The 14,308-nt window shown below is 37.1% G+C and overlaps 1 protein-coding gene across 8 annotated transcripts in view; it reads right to left on the bottom strand.

Moving 5' to 3' along the window:
• LOC132156312 (FERM domain-containing protein 4A-like) overlaps nucleotides 1-14,308 on the bottom strand; it is a 151,864-nt gene that overhangs the window by 59,316 nt on the left and 78,240 nt on the right. The window lies entirely within an intron of this gene.

Here is a 14,308-nt window from a genome sequence, read left to right as displayed (position 1 = left end):
ATGCTTTCATGCTGCACTGTTGGCTATTTCTGTATGAGTGAACATCTTAAGTTGGTCAAGCATTCTTGGGATTCTGAAGAAACTAGAGCAATTTGGAGTTTGTTGATAAAAGAGTGAGTGAAGGAGCATTCTGGGCCACACACACATCTGCAGTTTATTAAACTGAAATAGATCTGTGTATGGACTTCATGTGTTCTTGGATATAATGGACATCCCAAGATAAACACACACACACACACACACACACACACACACACACACACACACACACACACACACACACACAGACACAGACACACACACACACACACACACACACACACACACACACACACACACACACACATATTCTGCACTGAAAAATGTTTTTATTCCACCCAAGACTGAACTATGGAAGCAGATTAGTCTCAAATATAATTCACGCAAAAAACACGATTCACACATTCGTAGACAATTTCACATGCATGAATCCTAATTCACGTACACACAAAAACAATTCACGTGCGTGAAAAAAAAATATATTCACAAAAAGCAATTCACAAGCGCAAAATAAAATTATATATTTATAAAATACATTTCTCAAATGCAAAAAACTATTTGTAGATATACAACTGTGCACAAAAACCTTTGAATGTTTAAAATGTACGAGTGTCTGAATGTACGAATCGTCATTTACTACGAATCCACTTGGATTTGTGTGTGTGTGTTTTTGAGACTTTCCTGGCAGAGCAGTGTTGCCAGATTGGATATGCCCAAGTATCGTACCAGAAGTTCAAAATTATCGTATTTGGAAGAAAATTATCGTACACGAGTCAAAAGAGTTATTTATCTATTCTAAACCAACAACATTTCGACACGACCTGCAAATTACCACAATATATAACAAGCCGTATTGTTGGACGGAAGCAGTGAGACAAAATACTATCCCATTATTTTCAGTGACTGTCTCCGGTGTGGCGCATATTAAAACATATTTAAATGATTTTTAACACTTGCTTTGTCACATCCAGTGAAGAAGGAATTTAGCTGTTTCTGCGTGGTGCAGTTAACTCCACATCTGAGCCGCTGTCACACGAAGACTGCGTGTTTCCAGATGTTGAAGGGGTTCTTTCTGTCATGGACCGCAACTAGTGCTCGTTGGCTTTAAAGCAGGGCATCCTCCTGCATTCTTAACACACCCTGAGGTGCACACGAACACATTTAGAGTGTCTGTAATGAGCCGATTTCGTGTATGAGTAAAGAAGCCATATGATTTCAACTACCATCATTTAAATTTTCATAAAATTCTGAAATTATCGTACATTACGGGATTTTTTTCATTATTGATCGTACATCGTACAGAGTTAAAAATTATCGTACAAATATGATAATTATCGTACGTCTGGCAACACTGTGGCAGAGCTCTCTTCCCACGTGGGTCTGTCGTACTCTTTAGCCAATCAGATGCGAGCTTACCATTCAACCAATCATATCATAAGCCACTGAGTGCATTCAAGGAGCACGATTCTGCGCACCTTTAGCGCAATATGGATTAATTAGAACGGAAATTAAGCCTTTACATCAGTAATCCAGCATGGCGAATGAAGATTGAAGAATGAAGATGCTGTCTTCAACGCACTGTTCTTCTTTTATGTACTGCAGGCTAATATGCGTGCCAACTCGTTTCATTCATTCCATAATATATATTATAAATATGCTTAACTGGCTGAAATCAGAGAAACTGTCAAGTCGGACATCTTAAAGTTGTTAGTCAGGAGGAGAGGGGCCAAGAGAGTGAGGATTTGGAGGCAACAGAGACGAAGAGAATAGAGAAAGAAAATGAGCAAATAAAAAATCTTGAGGAAATCTCTCTCTCGCTGCAGGCTGAGCGACTTTTGCGCTGCACTCGAAAAGTTCCAGATGCATCCTCTTTCATTTTATTTTATGTTTGAGCCTATGCTCTTTGCAACTTAATTATGTTGTGGATCGTGTGTAGGTTATTTATTGTCGCACTTGAAAAGTTTCAGATTGATCCTCGTTTTTATTTATTTTATATATTTCGGAGCTTATTCTCTTTAATGATGTGGATCGTTTGTAACTTCATTGCAATTTAATTCAAAGTACTGTCGTTTTAATTTCCATAACCGTTATGTTATGTTGCGGTTCCCGAACTTTTTTTCCTGTGCTCCCCCTTCTATGTATATAATATAAAGAGTCATGAACAGAGAACATCAACAAAGTTTCAATATAATGCAACAAAGCACAAGCTTCCACTTTTAAGAGGACGAGTGACAGACACAGGCTAAGTAACAGAAAGCACAGTTATTTTCAGCCGCGTAAAAGAAACAATAGGCTAGTCCTATTAAATGACCATGGAGCTAGCAGCAGCATCATCTCAACCCGCGGCCCGTCACGAATTCAAATGCGTCCCACCCGAGCGCCAACCTCCCGCTCTCTCTCGTGAGGCCAATAAGGAAGTGACTAAAACTGCAATTCATCGACTGGCCTCTTGAGGCTGGCTGCAAAAGGGAGTCAGTCCCATAGACTCCCCATGTTAAAATGCCCAACTTTACAGCAGGAAAAAACATGTTTACAGCCTGGTTCAAAAAATTATTTTGGTCTACATAGCTAATTTTGCCCTTCATGACAACTGTGAGGGGGGTGAATTTTTTTATAACTCATCCGTTTAAATTATATTAAGACTTAAAGTTCTGCATAATTAAGGGCGTAGCCACTTGAGTGACAGGTGGATTGCCGCTGCTGACACTGCCGTCGTGCTAGGTGGGTGTGGCTACAGCAACTAGCTCCCGCCTTTTTTCCCATTTTTGATTGTCCGGGAGAGTCGCGCGGTGACGCGCTGCCAATATGGCGACGGCCCGCTCTACACACTTTAGGCTTCAAAAACACACTTCAGGAGTCTACGGGTGACGTCACGGACACTACGTCCATGTTTTTATACAGTCTATGGTCCCACCATGCTGAACACAATTAATTTTTTTTTTCAGTTTTACAATTATTATTATTTTTTACATTAATTTAAACATTTACTTAAGAAATGTAAGCTATAGCCTAATGTTTTTTTATGTTAAATTATTTTGTGTTTCATATATTATTTTCAGACATGATCAGACCTACTCACATAACATTACTCATTTAACGAACACATACAAGCGCCCACTTTGGCAGAGTTCAATCAACAGCCATTAGTTCGATAAAATTGAGCATCATAATGGACAAATTTGTTTTTAAGGGAGAAAAAAAAGAAATGTGAAAAATGCCAGCGAATGAACACGTAGAAAAAATAATAGTCGCAGTATCAGTAGTGAAGGACAGTGCTGGATTTTCGGTTTGCCCCGCATTTTACTTGAAGTTCAGGCAAATGGGAACACCATATATTACATAGCAATCATCCTTAATTGAAGAAATGTGGCAAAACATCTCTGGAGAGAACCTTATATTATTAAATTCGAATGTGCTTTCCATATTTGGATCAACATAGGCTACATTTGTGAACACACATTTTCTGCAATATCGCGTCAAGTCATGCTCCTGTGCGCATCTTACAGACTGCATCTTAAGCCATATGTTAAACTTTCTGCATCCGCGGGGAGTCCGTTAGGGACCGCTTGGTAGGCGTGACGTAATCATCGTCATGGGAGAGTGTGTGCGGAGGCTCTGAGAGGACGAACGCGTACCTCCCATTTTTTTTATGACCGCACGGACAGGTGCGCGTGGTCAGTAGGCTTCAAAAGCACAATTGCACATGTAGAGGCAGTGTGAAGAAGCCCATTGCTACTCGAACCTGTGCAATCCGCTTGCACTTGGACTTGGACCATAGTGCGGCCCAGTGGAAAAAAAGGTTGAGAACCACTATAACATATATAGTTACAAATTAAACAACGTTTCTAAATATGTGATGTTGTTTATCTTGATCGAACTACATTGCCTTCAACGTAGTGGTTAACAATGACTAGGCTACATGTTTTAAAATGTATTACTGTAAGAAAGTACACACTGACCTAACAGACATCAATTTATAAAACAAGATTATTTAGAATTATAATTTCACAACTCTCAAAATGTTACTTTTGTCTTTACAGGTCTTTCTTTTTACTATCCTGATTGCAGTTTAATTTATAATTACTGTAACTGTCCTGTTACAACTGTATTTTTCTAACTAGAAAAACTGTCTTGATTGAATGTGTAAACGATAAAATGTGTAAACTCAGACTTTTATGAAATAAACTAAACTCTTACCCGTGCTTCCCGTTCTTCATTCGCCATGCTGGATTACTGATGTAAAGGCTTAATTTCTGTTCTAATTAATCCATATTGCGCTAAAGGTGCGCAGAATCGTGCTCCTTGAATGCACTCAGTGGCTTATGATATGATTGGTTGAATGGTAAGCTCGCATCTGATTGGCTAAAGAGTACGACAGACCCACGTGGGAAGAGAGCTCTGCCAGGAAAGTCTCAAAAACACACACACACAAATCCGAGTGGATTCGTAGTAAATGACGATTCGTACATTCAGACACTCGTACATTTTAAACATTCAAAGGTTTTTGTGCACAGTTGTATATCTACAAATAGTTTTTTGCATTTGTGAAATGTATTTTATAAATATATAATTTTATTTTGCGCTTGTGAATTGCTTTTTGTGAATATATTTTTTTTTAACGTGAATTATATTTGAGACTAATCTGCTTCTATACTGAACTGCCTATTTAGATAGACCATTTCAAAAAAAGAAACATTATGCTGTCTCATGACAATAATGTATTACTGCAAACTAAGTAAAGATTAAATTAAAATAATAATATAAATCTTGTGGATGCATCGAAAATTAAATTTTTGGCCAAAATTATAAATATTTTCATTTTATAGTCAGTAAGTGACAAATGGTTGATATTATTTTTTTTGTCTAAATAAATAAAAAATGAAAAGTTAATCAGTTGCAATTTGATTTAGAAGTCACATTTACAATTGCAATTACAATTAACTAGATAAGTTTAAGTACTAACATTACTAAAACTAAAACTGATAAAAAAAAAACAATTAATAAAAATGACAAATGCAAATAAAATTTAAAACTTAAAAATTTTAATAAACCTATAGTAAGCCAAATTAACTTTAATGTACATCATGAAAACTTTATATTCATTTTGATTAGTGGTGGGCCGTTATCGGCGTCAACATGCTGCGTTAACATGAGACTCTTATCGGGTGATAAAATATCGCCGTTAATCTATTCTCAAAGTTGGGTTGGGAGCTGGGTCTATACTAAGCAAGCTATGATGATTTTCACCTTGATATTTTATATAACAGACTGGCTGAGGCCAGCCTAAAAAGATGCTCAGGACAGTTGACGGGCCACTGCTGCGCATCGTCACGAAAGCTTATCTTTTCACGTGTTTTTAAACATTAAAGCATCAAAACACAAGACGCGGAAAAGCTGAACAGAGTAGCTGGTTACTCGCGCGCTGTGCTCAGTGAGCACGAGAGAGAGAGCCGCGTATCACGGACAGCGACACTGAACCGAGCTCTCTTCAGCGAAGTTCTCCCCGAAGTCCCTCCTGCACCTGAACGAACAAATACAAATCGCAGTTTGAACAAACAAAAAGATGTGAAAGATCCCAATTCAGTACTCGCGGTGTTCTGGTGTTCAGGGCTCACGTAGAGAAAGGCGTCTCAAAACACTTGAACACCGAATTTACTTATTTTTGCTCTTGTGCGGACAAATACATACAAAATATGTCAAAATATCCACCTTGGAAATTATGCTCGAAAAAACTGTCAGTTATTTCTTAAGTGAAAGTAAACAGATGAGGAAAAAAATGGGATGTGTATTATATTGGATGCGTTCATCGTCTCTTAAAGTGACCGCGCCTAATTTAGCTACTGGCTGCTGTAATGTTAATCCAAGAAAATGAAAATCACTCACTGCTCTTGACTGAATTACTGTGTAGTTTTAACAGTCAAACCAAAAATTATTCAGACACCAGATATAATTTTTGATACATATAGCAAAACTGTAATAATGTGAGAAATGTTGAAGGTGTCTGAATAAATGTAGGTTTGATTGTATATTTCATTTTTACATTAAAGACTATCCAGTGCTATTTTACATTTAATTATTTGGTTTCTGTACCTTGACACCTACAAACTTGAAAAAAAACTTAAACATTGTGTAAATAGCACAAATAAATAAAAATAAACGAACATACAAATTAAACAATTTCAAACAGGGCCCACTGGTACAACCTTCACCGGGTCCCTGCTGACCCCAGCTACGGCCTGCTCACGCCCGTTTCACACATACTCCGTCTGCAGTACATATGCAGTCCATATGCGTTACGTATGTGGTGCAGCACGGACTCGATGTGCTTTCACACAGGACGAGTTTGCAGTTTGCTACTCGGTACGTAAACGATCGCTGCACTGCTGCAGACGCAACGCTCCAGGAATCCGTTAACATGGGTGCGTTAAAAAAATATGCAACGCATACGAACTGCAGACGGAGTATGTGTGAAACAAGCGTAAGGTTGTTTGCATCTTGTGCAATGTGGAATTAGTTTACAGCTTTTTCAAGCACTTTGTGATGCAATTTGGAAACAGGAGATGAGCCTCTTTTCTAATGCACCACCTAGCATGATAAACCCCTTCTCAAAGACTTACTGTTTGTCAGTTTTATTTGGGTAGCATACATATTCTGAATGCCTTCGGCAGAATTCGAATAAGCCATTTTAATCTATATTAATCTAGATCACAGTGATCACAGATCACCATTTTTATTTTAGATGGCAGCAAATGTGGTCTAAATATAAAACAAATTGGTAGGAAATATTTACATGAACAGTTACATATCCTATACCAGACAACATTTAAATCTAAAAAATATCTTCCATTATGCCAAAATGCTACCAATATTTTGCTTTCTAATTCTATGCTTATATGGAATATGGATTAGAGATAATATGTGACCCAAAAATAACCTCCTTCAAATGAAAGTGCTATCAATTTAAAAAAGTAAATTTCTCACATACAGTCACAAGTACATCATTGTGTCTATGTGTCCTAGTAGACTAAGTGGGCAGTTTCCACATATCTGTTTCTCTCCCCCTATAACTCACTCATTTATAATTAAACAAGTGTAAATCAACCACTTTGACCGAGCCGCTGCATAAATGCCCATCTCAATGGTTTCTCGCCAAAGCTGTGAGTATGTTCAGATCAGTTAAGAGAACTGAGCCCTGATTGGCTGAATCTCTGATTGGCTGTGTTTCTGCAGGCACTGCAGACATGATGAACTTGTTGACCCATCAGACAGTCTAACCAATACACAGAACATTAAACAGAAAGAGAGGAAATGAGCGGAATAGCTAACTTCATACAGCAGCAGAAGAAAACCTGGACTTTTCTATTCTTTATTATTGAGAACAATTTTTTGAACTTTATCTTTATAGTTGAAGGGCCTTTACAGGCCTTTTTTTGACTGTGCCTATCTTATCAAGACTGGATATGCAAATTAGCCTTGAGTATCCTGCCAAAATGTCTGGCTGTTTAAACACACACACACACGCACACACACACCCCTCTCTTCAATCCTTGTTTACAATTCAAATACTAATATATCTGCATTTCAGCCTTCTCTTGACGCACTGATGTCATCATTAGTCACATGTATCACCATAGTAACAGAACGTGGGTCCAGGTGCATTTATCTCTTAATTCCTGACTGGCACTAAATCAAATCTCATTTTAGCACACCTGTCACGTCTAGAAAGCCTTCCTGGAAGCTGCGTAAGATCTGGAATTCCTCAGAGCCAAGAGATTCTGCTTTAGACTACATATATCATGGATTAATATTATTTGCTTTCTGTGCATTAAAATCATACTATGGTTATGTTTTGAAACATAACCTTAGCCAAACCACACTGCAGTGAGCAGTATGTATATTGTGCAATATGCAAGATTTCTGTCTGCAATCCCCTGATGGTCTGTTATGTTTGCCATTTATGCAGTGTAGAACTACATCACACTGTGCTAGACAAGTATCCCACAATGTAATACGCTTTACTTGATTTGACATTTTCAGTTTGACAAATTAATATAAACTGTGATTTTGAACATCCCTTATTTTACGTTAGTGATGTGAATTACTGACACACAGATAAGTGTCTTCAGTTTAGGCTTGAAAAGGGTTAGAGTGTGTTTTCATGAAATATTAAAACAGTCTAATGATGTGTTGAATCGGGTCATAGGTCACAGAGGATGTGGGAGTTTCTAACTGTAATTAGGGCAATTTTTCTGGAATGTGCCGGTTTTCATCTCTGAATATGACAGCTTGTCAAGGCTCATGGTAGAGGTCAACCAAAGTCTTCATAATGTCAACAGAAAGTTAATTAAGAATCTCTTCCCCTCTCACCTACCAACAAAACAGGACTATTCTAGGGGTCAAAGGTCAGCTGTGTGATCTAATAAAAAATTTATTCTGAAATTCTATCTTAAAAATTAGTATTTTTGTATAGCAAGACACATTAAACTAATTTATTGATGTAAAAAATGTGCACAGTTTCACAGAAATACTAACCACAACTGTTTAACACTAACAACATAATCAGACATATTTAAGCAGCAAATCAGCATATTAGAATGATTTCTGAAGGATCATGTGACACTGAAGACTGGAGTAATGATGCTGATAATTCACATGAATACATTTCATTTTTCTAATTCAAATTTCACAATATTGATGTTTTTTTTTGTGGTATTTATGATCAAATAAATACAGCCTTGGTGATTATAAGAGACTTCTTCCTTTAAACATATCTATATCTACATCTAAATATCTCTCTATGTATGTATGTATGTATGTATGTATGTATGTGTGTGTGTGAGTGTGTGTGTGCGTGCATGCATGTGCACACTTTTTTTTTCCTTTTGATTTCACTACTTAAATTAAAATCCACATTGCTTATAATTAAAATAAGCTTTCAACAATAAGCTTAACAAACTTAACATAAATTATGAATAAATTCCATTCAGAGCTATTCATAGAGCTATATTTCTGAAAGTCATCAGCGAAAATGAAATACATACCAGGCATTTTAAAATGCAACTTAATGTAAAAAACTAGCATGCATTTTAATTAATGTGAAAATACAGATGTTCCGTTCACATATTATCAACTGCCATAAAAGTCCATAGAAATTTTTATCCACATCACCATCATGCCGAAGAGAATACATATCTAATCATAATCATATTGCATAAAACACAAAACATCAACCATATCATACTCTCATATCTGTGGTAAACCCAGCAAATCTAAGGATTCCCTCATCTCAGTATCTGTGTGACCTGGCCTTCTGGGTAATACACACTAATCACATGCATTTGACTGTAATCCTGCTAGATTACACACACACACAAGCACAGGGCCAGCCCTGACCAATTTTGTACCCTAGGCAAGATTGGGCTGAATGAAAATGCAAATTCACTCTCTGTCAGCAGGTGGCACTTAAGGAACAGCGGTTATACATAAATAAATGCGCTGCATGTTTCAGAGTGAACCGCTGCGTATCATGGACTGCACTCGAACACATTGAAAACTGCAGCCCATAGATATTTTTATTTTATTAAATATCAACCTTTGTGATATAACTAAGACATTAAGCCATAATGCGATATTGATTTTATTTTAATATATAGTGCACCCCTAATTAAAATAATATTATAAAAAATTATTATTTCTGGGTGCCCCTAGCATTTGCCTATTTCGCCTATGCGACAGCCATCCCTGCACCCACACACACACAGGTAAATCTGATGATTAGAGAACTGCTGGATTGAGCCCAAAGTAATCTGTGTCACTTCACTAAACCAGCATGATTGAATTACAGTGAGAGAGAGGAGGCTATTTCTATTAATCAATATTTATGCTATACCACTATTACTGAATATGACTCATGAAATCTGACTATTCATGGAAAAATCATATCCTTGGATTTAACTTCCTCTCAGTGTCAACTACATCAGTTTATATTCTGGTATGTGTGATAGCAAAACATATTCACACGTGGTATGTAATACATTTTTCTTACCCAAATGAAAGAAAAAGCTTTAGCAACTGCATACAACACCATGAAATCCAACCAAACGCCTATGTAAAAGGTGGTGGAGGGGTGTTGGTTGAACTCAAAGCTGAACAAAAACCAACCAAAACACCGTATCAACTTCATAGCAATGTTCTGGCAACCACTAAAAACAATGTATCAACTGCAAAGCAACATCCTAGCAGCCAATCAAAACACAATTTCAACTGCATAGCAACGCCCTACCAATCAAAACACTATATCAACTGCATATCAACACACTGGCGTTTATATACTGTACTTTCTGGCTCTTTGAAATGTTGTGGCAAAATGTCGAGGAAAAGCACAGAGTTATTTAAATGGACCGACAGTGAGGTTGAATTGCTACTGCGAGTAACAACAGGAGTATAAAGTTGCAAAAGCGAGCGAGTATATAGACTGGGAGATGTGCCAAAACAAATACGTCGAAATATTGGACAGCTTCAAAGAACAGTAAAGGAAAGCATCCAAAAAAAACTGCTGTAAAATGTCGTCCACCATTTTAGCTGAATTGGTCACATGATTAAAAATGCGTCATCATTTTTGAAAGCCTCCGTTTTTCACAGTCCATACTGCGACGCAAAAACAGCGTTTTTAAATTTTATCCACTTTGGAGAGCGTTTTCAAAAAGAAACGTTTTCGTTGCCTAAAAATGTGTGGATGGAAGGCCAAAACAGAGAGAAAAAACCTGAGTTTCCAGTAGGCAGAGATAACAGCGTATACTCCGACGTCACAAACCAAGACATTTACACATATTCTGGGAAACCTGTTTCATCTCCTTTCATCACCATCTTTTGGTTAAATCCATTTTTAGCATGTGCCTTGTCCATTTGCGTTTTTGAATCATAACAATCAGTTAACGATTCTTGCAGTTGCTTGCTCCCACACACTCACAAATAGCATCTGCAGCCTAAATGTCTGAAATTATAAGGCACTCAATCACCTCGTCAGCAGCTCCGACACACACATAAACACACTCTGATCAGCATGATATCAGCACTTCCAAATGAAGCCCTGATATCACCACCGAAGAATGTGCAAAGGGATTAACACACATTATGTTCTGGGAAAATACCATTATGAATATATACAGCTTGTGGTGTATCATCGTGTGTGTTTGGTTGCGTCTGATGTGATGTCTAGAGCATTCCAGTTTGGAATGAGCCATGGCCAAACAGCTCCAGAAGGCTCTTAAATTTTCCCTCTCTATCACAGTGAGACAGGAAAAATCCTGGAGCAGCACGGCCCATTCACCTGCTCCTCAGCCTAGAAACAAACTGACAGATTGTGGACCGAAGGGAGAAACAGACTGAGAAGAATAGATGTGTGTAAGCCAGACCTGTGCGCTCCACAGAGTTTGAAGTGGAAGAGTCCATTTATCAGCAGCTGCAGGGGTGGCACTTTGCCATCCAACAGGCGAAAACGGTATTTCCCTCAAATCCAAACCATGTCGCTTAATAAGAGGGAGGAAAACACTGTAGGAAAGAGCGCTGAAAACGGTTACGCTGAAATACCCACACACAATGAGACTCAATCTAAGAAAAAAGAAATTCCTGCATGGACCCTTCCCATGGTTCTCAGCACAACATCCCTTACAAAGTAGTAACATGCTGTGGCTCCCATCAGTGTTGTTATTGTTAACTAAAGCTATCTGAATTAAGCTGAAATAAAATAAGATATAAGATTAAAAAAAAAAAAAAAATTGAAATGTTGCTTTGGCATCTAACTGAAAAAATTTAAGTACAAAAACATTCAAACATTAAATTATTAAAGCTGAAACTAAAATGGTAATACAAATTAAAGCTAAATTAGAATATAAAAAATTTATAAAAAGACAAAAGCACATGACAAAACTAATATTATAAAGAAAACTGAAAAAATATTACACAATTAAAAATATGAATAAATACTATAATAGTACAAAACAAAATACTTTTATATACAACATTGGTTCCCACAGTGTCATGCATACACTGTTTACTATGGTACTACTGAATGAATAATACATTTAAGTACAATGTCATTTATCTGCTTCAAATATCACGGTAAAGTAGTAGTGTGTATGAGATGATAATACTATGGTATTTTTTACCATGGTAGTGAAAATAATGTACCATTATATTTATATGGGACTGCAAGGTACTTCAAACACACCATGGTATATTCACCATACATGACCGATATATAAAAAATCTCAAAAAGTACCATGGTAGTACCACACTATTTTAAATGTATCTGATAGTTATTAATATCAGTATTACAATAAAATACCAAAGTACCATGGTAACACCACTGACTTTTTTATAATAAGCAACCACCCAGAAAACTCTAGCAACATACTAACAAGTCAGAACACTTTAACAACTGCATAACAATGTCCTGCTAACTACATACAACATCCTAACATATGTCAGCTAGTTCTGCACAAATGTGACCACACTGCATTCAGAAATAGCAAACAATTAGATTGTTAGTAAACTTCTTTTTAAACCTGTTCCTTTCACCATCTACTGTAAAATAAAATATGCTTGTCAGAAAAAGAGAGGACATTCCATTGTCTAGTTGTGTATATATCAGAACTGAATATAAAAACGCAACTAGTTACTATATGCTTAGCACTAAACTAACCTTGGGAGCCTTCTCTCTCATTCTCATGCACTTGTTCTCCCAACAACCCCTCTGAGAGACTCACAATTAGTAGCTTAAATGGAACAAAAGCAGCTCTATGGATGTGTATTACGATGCAAGGATAATTCCTTCACTGAGCCTGATGGACTGTGCTGGGCTTTAAAAAGAAGAGAGAGAGAAAGAGAGACGGAGAGACGTGTTTTTCTGGTAAGTACAATGAAAGGAAAAAAAAGGGGGGAGGGTGAAGGGGTCTCCCAAGGAAATACCTGCTGGATCAAACACTGCTGCCTACTAGGAAAGTGTGTGTGTGAGTGTGTGTGTAGATGTGGAAAGAATGCATTAGGAAGCCCCTCCTCATCTCCTGAATGTGCCACAATGTAAGTTCATCATATTTATTAGCCACGCTAAAGCCATTACCATCACCCTGTACGTGTGTATGTGATTTTATAGACAATAACTGCTTGAATTACACTGCAGACACAGAGAAAACCCTCTGGCCAAACTCAAAGGTCATTTCGGGTGGTCTCTGTGAGATTAGCTCATAGGTTATACAGAGTTGTTGTTTCTTTTTGTAATCTTGAGATTCAAGTGGTCAAAAGTCACTTGGCTATTCATCTGCATGTACTCTTAGAGAAGAATACAGATTTACATAATTTAAAATAAAAATGATATACATTATATATCATATAAATTATAAGTGGACAAAATATTCCTTTAAATTACACATGATTGTCCCAAAATGTAAAAATAATGTCATGTAAAAAAAGAAATGTTCCAAACAGCATGAAAAATATAATAAATATTAATAAACACATTCAATACCAATGGTAATTTGGCACCCCATGAGACATGTCTGTAGCTTTATTAATGTCTGTAGGCTCTGTTTCTATAGCAGCAGCGGGTCAGACATCAGCCTCCAAAGAGATATACACTTTTGCTGTCATTTCTTCAGGTCTGTCACAGTGAGATGGAAACTCTGAGATTAAGTCTGTTCCGTTCTGTTCTGTTCTGTTCTGTTCTGTTCACACAGTAGGAAAAGACACAGTCTGAATACTGATCTCTCTCTCTCTCTCTCTCTCTCTCTCTCTCATACAGATAGATGGAAGCATAGACTCCTGCAGAGAGCTGTTTTCATGAACGTGAGACAGTGTGTGACTCAAGCCCTTAGAAACCACCACAGCAACGCCAATGTGCTTTATAGCTCACAACACAACCTGCTCATGGCATGAATTCAAACAGGACAAGAGTTTTGATTGTGAGTAGCACCTGTAATGTACATGCGAAACTCACCTCTGTGATGCCAGGGTTGTTGTTATGGCATTTCTAAAGATTGTTTACTGCCCCAAATATTCTGGTCACTACATATGGCTGCAGTCTATCTTTTTACCCCTTTTATTGTTCGTAAAATCAAATTATAAGTTAGATTTAAAGTATTATTCATGCTAGTACAAACAAACTGTGGGACAAATTACACGTGAACGTAATTAGGATTAGGGGTTTAGTCAAATCACTAAGCCTAAGAATAAGCTTTAGTGATATGAGCAATAAAATATTATGTGAAAAAAA

This window comes from Carassius carassius, chromosome 13 (assembly GCF_963082965.1).
Source record: "Carassius carassius chromosome 13, fCarCar2.1, whole genome shotgun sequence".
Lineage (NCBI taxonomy): Eukaryota > Metazoa > Chordata > Actinopteri > Cypriniformes > Cyprinidae > Carassius > Carassius carassius.
The sequence above is the reverse complement of the archived record's forward strand: the minus strand, read 5'-3'. Positions and strand labels throughout refer to the sequence as shown.